Source organism: Xyrauchen texanus, chromosome 3, assembly GCF_025860055.1.
Source record: "Xyrauchen texanus isolate HMW12.3.18 chromosome 3, RBS_HiC_50CHRs, whole genome shotgun sequence".
Classification (NCBI taxonomy): domain Eukaryota; kingdom Metazoa; phylum Chordata; class Actinopteri; order Cypriniformes; family Catostomidae; genus Xyrauchen; species Xyrauchen texanus.
Window position 1 is genome coordinate 50712468 of NC_068278.1, and position 9730 is coordinate 50722197.

The window sequence follows — 9730 nt, forward strand, 5'->3', positions numbered from 1 at the left end:
AGTCTCTGTCCCATGTGCGTACCATTTGCACGCACATCAGAAAGAGCACTGTCATTCAAGAGCTTGATAAACGGTGCCTTTTAAAGCCAAGAAAAATTCATCCTCCTGCATTTGACTTGTTTCAGTGTCATCTGGCATTGTGTGTGTTCGTCTTTCTCCATAACTGTCTCTCTCACATTTAGTCTTGCATGCAGCTAGGTGGAGCTTCATGCACACCGATATATAGTGCATCCAGAAAGTATTCACAGCGCTTCACTTTTTCCACATTTTGTTATGTTACAGCCTTATTCTAAAATGGATACAATTATTATTTTCCTCAATTTTACAAACAATACCCAATAATGACAATGTGAAAGAAGTTTGTTTGAAATCTTTGCAAATGTATTAAAAATAATAAAATCACATATACATAAGTATTCACAGCCTTTGCTCAATACTATGTTGAAGCACCTTTGGCACCAATTACAGCCTCAAGTCTTTTTGTGCATGATGCTACAAGCTTGGTACACCTATTTTTGGGCAGTTTCTCCCATTCTTCTTTGCAGGACCTCTCAAGCTCCGTCAGGTTGTATGGGGTTCCTCGCTGCCCAGCCATTTTTAGATCTCTCCAGAGATGTTCAATCGGGTTCAAGTCTGTGCTCTGGCTGGGCCACTCAAGGACATTCAGAGAGTTGTCCCGTAGACACCCCTTTGTTATATTGGCTGTGTGCTTAGGATCGTTGTCCTGTTGGAAGATGAACCTTCACCCCAGTCTGAGGTCCAGAGTGCTCTGGAGCAGGTTTTCATCAAGGATGTCTCTGTACATTGCTGCATTCATCTTTCCCTCGAACCTGACTAATCTCCCAGTTCCTGCTGCAGAAAAACATCCCCCCAGACATGACGCTTGCCATTCAGGCCAGAAAGTTCAATCTTTGATTCCTCAGACCAGAAAATATTGTTTCTCAGGGTCTGAGAGTCCTTCAGGTGCCTTTTGGCAAACTCCAGGTGAACTGTCATGTGCCTTTTACTAAGGAGTGGCTTCCGTCTACCCACTCTACCATACAGGCCTGATTGATGGAGTGCTGCAGAGATGGTTGTTCTTCTGGAAGGTTCTCCTCTCTCCACAGAGAAATGCTGGAGCTCTGTCAGAGCGACCATCGGGTTCTTGGTCACCTCCCTGACTAAGGCACTTCTCCCCCGATCGCTCAGTTTGGCCAGGCGGCCAGCTCTAAGAAGAGTCCCGGTGGTTCCAAACTTCTTCCATTTACAGATGATGTACGCCACTGTGCTCATTGGGACCTTCAATGCTGCAGAAATGTTTCTGTACCCTTCCCCAGATCTGTACCTAGATGCAATCCTGTCTCTAAGGTCTACAGACAATTCCTTGGACTTCATATCTTGGTTTGTGCTCTGACATGTACTGTTATCTGTGGGACCTGATATAGACAGGTGTGTGCCTTTCCAATTCATGTCCAATCAACTGAGTTTACCACAGGTGGACTCAATCAAGTTGTAGAAACATCTCAAGGATGATCAGTGGAACTGTTTCCACTGATCATCCTTGAGATGTTTCTACAGTGTCCACTGATCAGTTTCCACTGATCATCCTTGAGATGTTTCTAAGATGCACCTGAGCTCAATTTTGAGTGTCATGGCAAAGGCCGTGAATACTTATGTGATTTTTTTTATTTTTATGAAATATTATAAATATTATATAAAAATATAGATTTGTAATAATTTTGCAAACATTTCAAACAAACTTCTTTCACGTTGTCATTATGGGGTATTGTTTGTAGAATTTTGATTAATTTAATACATTTTGGATTAAGGCTGTAACAAAACAAAATGTGGAAAAAGTGAATACTTTCCGGATGCACGGTATACATACCCTGATATACACAGTATTAAAAAATCTCTACCTGTTGACACTTTATTCCGTCGCCAAGCTATTTATCTCCATACCACCTAGCCCTAGATTATTTTATTATCGAAATTATACATAATAATTATACGAGATCTCTCAGGTTCTGAAATGCCTCTAGACCATCCCGAACTATGAACCGGCTTGGCTTTCATTATGGTGTAGAAAAGAATCGGCAACACCCTCTACTCCTATGGAGCAGACCATTTCGGCATACCCTCGCCAGGAACTGTAAGTGGCTTTTCCATTGCACGGTACAGCTCAATACGACTCCGCTCTCTTTTTTGTGGTTTTTCACTGTGGATAGTACCTGGTACCTGACCACCTCGGTCGAGTTTCCAAGTGACCAGAGCCGATACTAAATGTAACGTCAAAATCCTGCAGATCACTGATTGGTCAGGGAGAATCGTCACTACCTACGTCACTGGATTTCCGACATGTGACATCAACTCGCTAGTTTTAAAGTTAGCAACAGCAATAATTGTATCATTTGTTCACGTGACTTTCGAATTGTTTAAAAAGAAAGGGCTGTGCGCAAAACCACGCCTTGGTCAATAAACGAGGTGCAGACGGTCCAACCGTTAGCGATGAATGAAACAAAAAAAGTCTCTCAGGAAGTGTATCAGCTGTTGACCGCACACCACTACCACAGGACCTACCAACAGTGTAGGGAAAGTAAAACAAAAATAAAAAAAATTTGAAGTGGAAGTGGTTCGACCAAATGGACGCTATCTAATCCGATGAGCAATGGGAGGGAGAGTGCCCTGGACTGGCGTTGATCCACGATCGAGGATGGTATGTTTTGTTATGTTAACTCTATACTAAAGCTTCACTTTATTTAGTTGACCAGCTACTGGAAGCTTGCTTCTAAAACAACCAGGCCAATTTAACTGTTACACTTGTGTAAAATCACCATGCAACAACTGCTTTATGCAGCACAATGAGCTAGTAGCTAACAGCTAGCAGTCGTGTTACTGTTTTGGTCAGTATGAGACGGGTTAGTTTACAAGAACTGAAGCTTGAACCTCATACACAGACCAGGAAATCCTGCAAATGGCTTTAGATGTGTCCTAAATACTTAACTAGATGTGAAAAGCATTGCAGAACTGGAATTCAAGTCAGGTCCATTACCTGGAGGAAATAAAATATGGTACGAGGATTGCCATGTTTTTTTCCTCTACGGGGGGATTTCTACCTAATGGCTCATTCGATTCGACAGGGTTGTGGCCTGCCCACTCATGACATTGCTGTTTAAAATACAGTAAACCTACAGTTAGGTTAAATTGATGTTGTTTAAAGCTTGGTGTTGCTTTTTTTGTTCAAATACTCTTCTAAACTTAATATGAAGAGACATATGTAAGAAAGCCATTTGTTGGTTGATTTCCTTAAAAAGAGTGAACACTATGGCACTATCTAAACATTATTAATGGCATTAGTTTGGGGTGGGACTGTCTGGGTTTTTTATTTTAGTTTTTACCAATGGCAGATGGGCAGTGTTTGTTAAACCTGTTTGCAAAGTAACATTATTTTTGTAATTCCGTTTTGTGAAGCTAAATTTGCACATTTCAGCTTTAACTTAAGCCATTTGATGTTAATCTTTTAAGAGAAATAGTAGTAGTTATAATATAAGCATTTATGCTTAAGTTACTGAACAATTGTTAAAATATAAGCAGAAATGCTTAGATTTTAACAATTGTTCAATAACTTATCACACAGTAACAATTGTGCTTTTTGCAGGTTTACCTTCAAGATTGCTACCTGTACTGGAACTGGCCCGGAATAATAGGCCTACGTGTTCCTGCACCGTGCAAATACACTCACAAGCTGGCCTTCCTTTCTGGCCAGTACCTTGTTCATGTTTTATTTTTTTGTGGTGCATTACTAGAAGTGTGCAAACCATGCGTACATTTTCCCCTGGTGTCTGTCTAATTCTTTAACAAACTATTTATACATATAAAATAATAATGCAAAAGGAGTAGTGTGGCCTGAGCAAGTTGTATATTTAGAGGTGATTCATTTGATATCACCCAATTAAATTTTTGGGGGTAAAAAGGGCCAGTACTGAGGTAATGCAATAGACAAATGCTTAAGTATATGGTTGAGAAGAGACTTGGCTAACATTTAAAAAAAAATCTATAAACAAAAATAATATCTGAAAACTCCCATTTGAACATTTTACAAGTAAGGGCAAAGAATAAAGGACTGGTGGACAATTAATGCGGCAGATAATAATACTATAGTTTAGAACCAGCCACAGCGGCTTCCCAATCCTGTAAAATTAGCCTAAAACGCCTAATCAAGGCATACCCAAAGTAAATTTAAAGCTGTTCTTGAACCGTTTGGAGTACATGCATGGTTTTGGTCACATTTGAAAGGGGACACTCTGAAGTTTTTTCCCCAGCAGTCAGAATTACTGTAAGTGCTACTGATTTTGAGTAATAGAAGTTTGAACACAATGAAATAGAAGTTTGTTTTTACGCCTGAAATTTTTTTTTGCATACAGATGCCTGCAGATGACTATCTGCAGGCATCAGATAGTGATGCCTGCATAGCTATATTGTAGCTATTAGCTTGAGAACACAATGGGATCACAGCATGAAGCCTTACCTAGTCCAAGTTCAAATGTTATAACAATACCATAAAAAATGAATATTTTACACATGTTTTTCTAAGGGTACACCCAGGCGTTTTACAAAAGTGCCTTTTGGATACTCCAAAAGGACCCTTTGGTAACCTAAGACAAAAAGGCTCCTACTTTTGAATGCTTCAACGTACAGTCATAATTTTGGGCTCTAATGAAAGATGACACTTAGAGCTATCATATTCCATATCCAGATCCACTATTAGTTTTGCTGACACAGAGTAACTGATGCATAAACACATTAGAGTGCCTTTTCCCTTCTTGAACCTAAATGATGTGCATATAAAAGAGTCAAAACTAGTGCTATGGTGGACAATTTGTTTATATAAAAAATACACAACAAACTATTTACATGAATTTTTACACAAAGTATTTACAAACCATTATAAAATTGTACATGTTTCTAGCAACATGCCAGTCATTGTAGCAGTCACATTTGGGTACAAAGCACAGAGGCACATCACAGGAAGAGTACTTCACTGGTGTCTTTGCATGACACTGCCTGCACTTCAGACGACCAGCGGTGCAAGATTTGGTGATGTGCAACGGCCTGTGATGTGCTCTTCGTGGAGCAGGAGATACGGGTCTGGCTGTGGAGTGAGACCCCAACTCTGCCAGCTCCTCAGCAAGGGTCTCTCTGAAAGCCCTCCTCTCTTGATGAGGTGCTGTCCTGCTGCTCCACTTTATGTGGCCGCTTGCTGAGTGGGGAAGAATAAATAAATGTAATTTACAAAGCTAGACACAACTTTTCCATCTTTTCTGTATTCTATATATATATATATATATATATATATATATATATATATATATATATATATATATATATATATATATATATATAGTTTTTCGAGTGTGTAAATATGTATTATTGTATGTATATTTACTGTAAATACTGTATACTTTGCCAATGTACTATGGAACAAATAGATGGGCCTACACCTCCCCCATGAATTCAGCATTGTAACAAATAGATGGGCCTACACCTCCCCCATGAATTCAGCATTGTAACAAATAGACTCTCAAACACATCATATATTCTTATTTTCAACTTATATTTATATATATTATATATTTCAAGATCCATTTATATATAAATATATATTTACAGTAAATATACAAAACATCTATATAGCATGTCAATAGATCTGAAACAAACAATGAACTAAAACACACGCACAAACGGTTCAAACACTCAATGAACTCACACACGCACAAACGGTTCAAACACTCACTGAGGAAACACACGACAAAGGGTAATTACAAAATGTGTATTCATTATTCAAACTAAAGCTTATTTATGCGGAATATACAGTAATATATGTTATAAAACACAAGAAAACTCTTACTTGTCCAGAGCAATGTCTCATCTCTCCATAAACATTTACTCTGCCTCCGAATCATCCGTATTGTTTTCAGAAATGTCATCTCCAAACTCAGAATTTTCACATTGAATGCCTTCTTAAATCACATCCTGGGGTGAAAATCCTGTTTTTCGCGTCCGTTTCACCATATTTAAATCGCCAAATGTGTAAACAGTTCCAAAACAGCTCTCCAATGGTTTTACGCACGACGCACGAAACACTGGGTAATGGCAAGGCAACATTGCGCACACACATTTCAGAACCGTGCTGTAATCGTCCCACTAAAGCCGCATATCACTGTTTTCAGAATTTCATTGGCTATACGATGCGTCAGTCATTTCCACTCTTCGATGTAATTGGTTTGATCAGTAAACAAAGGAAAGTGGGTATGCCCTTACATTCGACACAGACTGTGGTTGGCTATTGAAGGCTTTGGACAGGACATGGAAGCTCCTATTGGGTCAAATGAGGTGTCAATCGAAAGGTCAGAGTGCGTGCTTCCATTTTGATACCGGATATAGGAAATGTTTACATCTGAACTGAAGTTATTACCGATAATATGTGAAAGTTTAGGTACAGCTGCCAGGTGCTTTGAAATGATGCAACAAGAGTCTGTGGATATTTATTGATGTAATAATGTGATTTGGACTAAACATTTTACTTGATTTGATCATTTGGACATTTGACAATGAAACAACACCGTTTTTGTCGGGAAGATATGGCTCAGTGGAGTACTATGAGGCGTCATAGGTGAGTTGCCTAAATTTTGTTATTGGTTGTTTATATGTTGGTGGTCTGACAAAGATATAGATTGTATCTTAAAATGGTTTATATCAATAGAAAATCAAGAAATGTAGCTTTCCAAAGATATGTGGCATGTGTACCAATGTAACACACAGCAGTTTTGTTTATCGCATACTTTTATTTTGTACATTTAAGGGCCCGTCCGCGGGCTGTGAAGTCTAACTACACATTTACAGAAATGTTTACTAATGTGACCTGCAAATGCAAACTGCAGAGGCAAGCAATCTACATAGAAAGCGAGGCACTTCAAATAATGAAAAATATATATATTTGGATGTTTCTTCAACTTCAAGCACTTTTTGCACTAGTGTTACGTTCCATTATAATGTGTGCAGTTTTGGTGTCCGGTGTTCTTACTCTGTGTCTGTGGGTGTGTCTTCTACTTGTTTGCAGGTGCCACTGATTTGAAGATTGGCCGTTTCTGATTGTGCGTCAATAAAACCCTTGTGCTGCCTTTCAGATGTGAGCTATTGTGATTTTGGTCCATCACACTCCTCCATGCTCCCAGACAAATCCCTTGAGCTGAGAGTTTATGTTGCTCTAGTGTTTTCTGAGCTATGGCGTTTAGGTTTGTAGGGGTGAGCTACCCTGTTTATTGTTTGCTCTGTTTAAGTTCAAATCAAATCAAATTACTTTGTCACACTACCATGTACACAAGTGCAACAGTGGGTGAAAGACTTGTGTGCAGTTCCGAGCAACATAGCAGTCATGACATTGACGAGACAAATACCAATTACAATAAACAACATATTTACACAAAACAATTTACAAATCAAATGCACACATACTTACACAAAACAATAATAATATACAATGTACAGTAAACAATACACACAATATAGAATACACATACAATAAAAACAAATAAAGAACATATAAAAAATATATATACAGTAGTTGTATTGTGGAGAATTTAATTATGACAGTCTAGTGTGGGATATAAGATTAATAAAGTGCAGTGCTGATTATTGATCATGAGAGATCAAGTGTTCAAAAGTCTGATTGCTTGGGGGAAGAAGCTGTCATGTAGTCAGCTGGTGTGGGTCCTGATGCTGAAATACCGCCTGCCTGATGGTAGCAGTGAGAGCAGCCCATGACTTGGGTGGCTGGAGTCTCTGATGATCCTCCCAGCTTTTTTCACACACCGCCTGTTCTATATGTCCTGGAGGGAGGGAAGCTCACCTCCGATGATGTGTCTGGCAGTTCGCACCACCCTTTGCAGGGCTTTGCAGTTGTGGGCGGTGCTATTGCCGTACCAGGCAGTGATGCAGCCAGTCAGCATGCAACCGTGTGAGGATGTGGTGGTTCATTCCAAACTTCCTCAGCCATCTCAGGAAGAAGAGGCGCTGGTGAGCCTTCTTCACAACAGCCTCTGTGGACGGACCATGTGAGTTACTCAGTAATGTGGACACCGAGGAACTTGAAGCTGCTGACTCTCTCCACCGGTGCTCCATTAATGGTGATGGGCTATGTTCTCTCTCTTTCCTCCTGAAGTCCACTACCAGCTCCTTGGTTTTACTGATGTTGAGGGAGAGGTTGTGCTCCTGACACCAGCGTGTCAGAGTGTGCACCTCCTCTCTGTAGGCTGTTTCATCATTGTCAGTGATCAGACCTACCACCATTGTATCATCAGCAAACTTAATGATGGCATTGGAGCTATGTGTTGCCACACAGTCATGTGTGTACAGGGAATACAGGAGTGGGCTGAGAACACAGCCCTGCGGAGCTGCAGTGTTGAGGGTCAGTGATGAGGAGATGTTGCTGCCCATTCTAACCACCTGACGTCTGCCTGACAGGAAGTCCAGGATCCAGCTGCACAGCGAGCTGTTTAAGCCCAGAGCCCGGAGTTTCACATCAAGCTTGGAGGGCACTATAGTTTTGAATGCTGAGCTGTAGTCTACAAACAGCATTCTCACATATGTGTTCCTTTTTTCCAGGTGGGAGAGAGCAGTGTGTAGTGTAGATGCAATGGCATCATCAGTGGAGCGGTTGTTGCGGTAGGCAAACTGCAATGGGTCCAGAGAGGTGGGCAGCACAGAGCAGATGTGATCTCTGATTAGGCTCTCAAAGCATTTGCTGATGATGGGGATCAGAGCAACAGGACGCTCATTTAAACAAGTGATTTTTGATTACTTTTGTACAGGCACAATTGTGGACGTTTTGAAGCATGTGGGGACTACAGATAGGGAGAGGGACAGGTTGAAAATATCCGTAAAAACACCAGCCAGTTGGTTCGCGCACGCTCTGATGACGCGGCCCGGAATGCCGTATGGACCCGCGGCTTTACGGATGTTCACCCATCGGAAGGATCAGGTTACATCCGCAACAGAGACGGAGAGTGAACAAACCTCTGTAGCGTCGGCCGCAAGTGCTCTATCCACGAGGGCGGTGTTATTGTCCTCGAAACGAGCATAAAATGTATTAAGCTGGGTTTTTGGTCTGATGGTTGCGCAGGGAGCACACCTTTTGCATCCATGTAACCGTAGTTTAAAAAAATATCTCACTCTAATTTTGTATAACAATGTCTAACAGTGTATGTACATTTGACAGGAGAGAACATCAGTGTCCTACATCAAAACGTTTTGAAAATTATAAAAAATAAAAAGCCTGGTAACATTTTCCAATTCTGTTTTAAAGTGTTAGTTCACACAAAAATGAGAATTCTCTTGTCATCTAAAATATGTATGACTTTCTTCAACTGAACACAAGCAAAGAATTTTAGAAAAATATCTCTGCTCTGTAGGTCCATACTGAATGCAATTGAATGGGTACTAAGATTTTGAAGCTCCAAAAAGTACAAAGGCAGCATAAAATTAAAAAGTCTCCAGTGATTAAATCCATATGTTCTGAAGCAATATGATAAGCGTGGGTGAGAAACAGATTATTAAAAAACTATATTTAAGTCCTTTTTTACCATAAATCTCCACTTTCACTTTTGTTTTTGGTGATTCACATCCTTTGTGCATATTGCCACCTACTGGCAGGGAGAAGAATTTGTAATAAAAAAGAACTTCTGAATAGAAT

The 9730-nt window shown here is 40.1% G+C and overlaps 1 long non-coding RNA gene across 1 annotated transcript; it reads left to right on the forward strand.

Annotated features, from left to right (window-relative positions):
* The first annotated feature begins 6346 nt into the window (after positions 1 to 6346).
* LOC127632415 (uncharacterized) lies at positions 6347 to 9730 on the forward strand. The gene is made up of 3 exons (XR_007969097.1): positions 6347 to 6652; positions 8395 to 8731; positions 8850 to 9730. It is a non-coding gene; the product is annotated as an uncharacterized LOC127632415 (long non-coding RNA).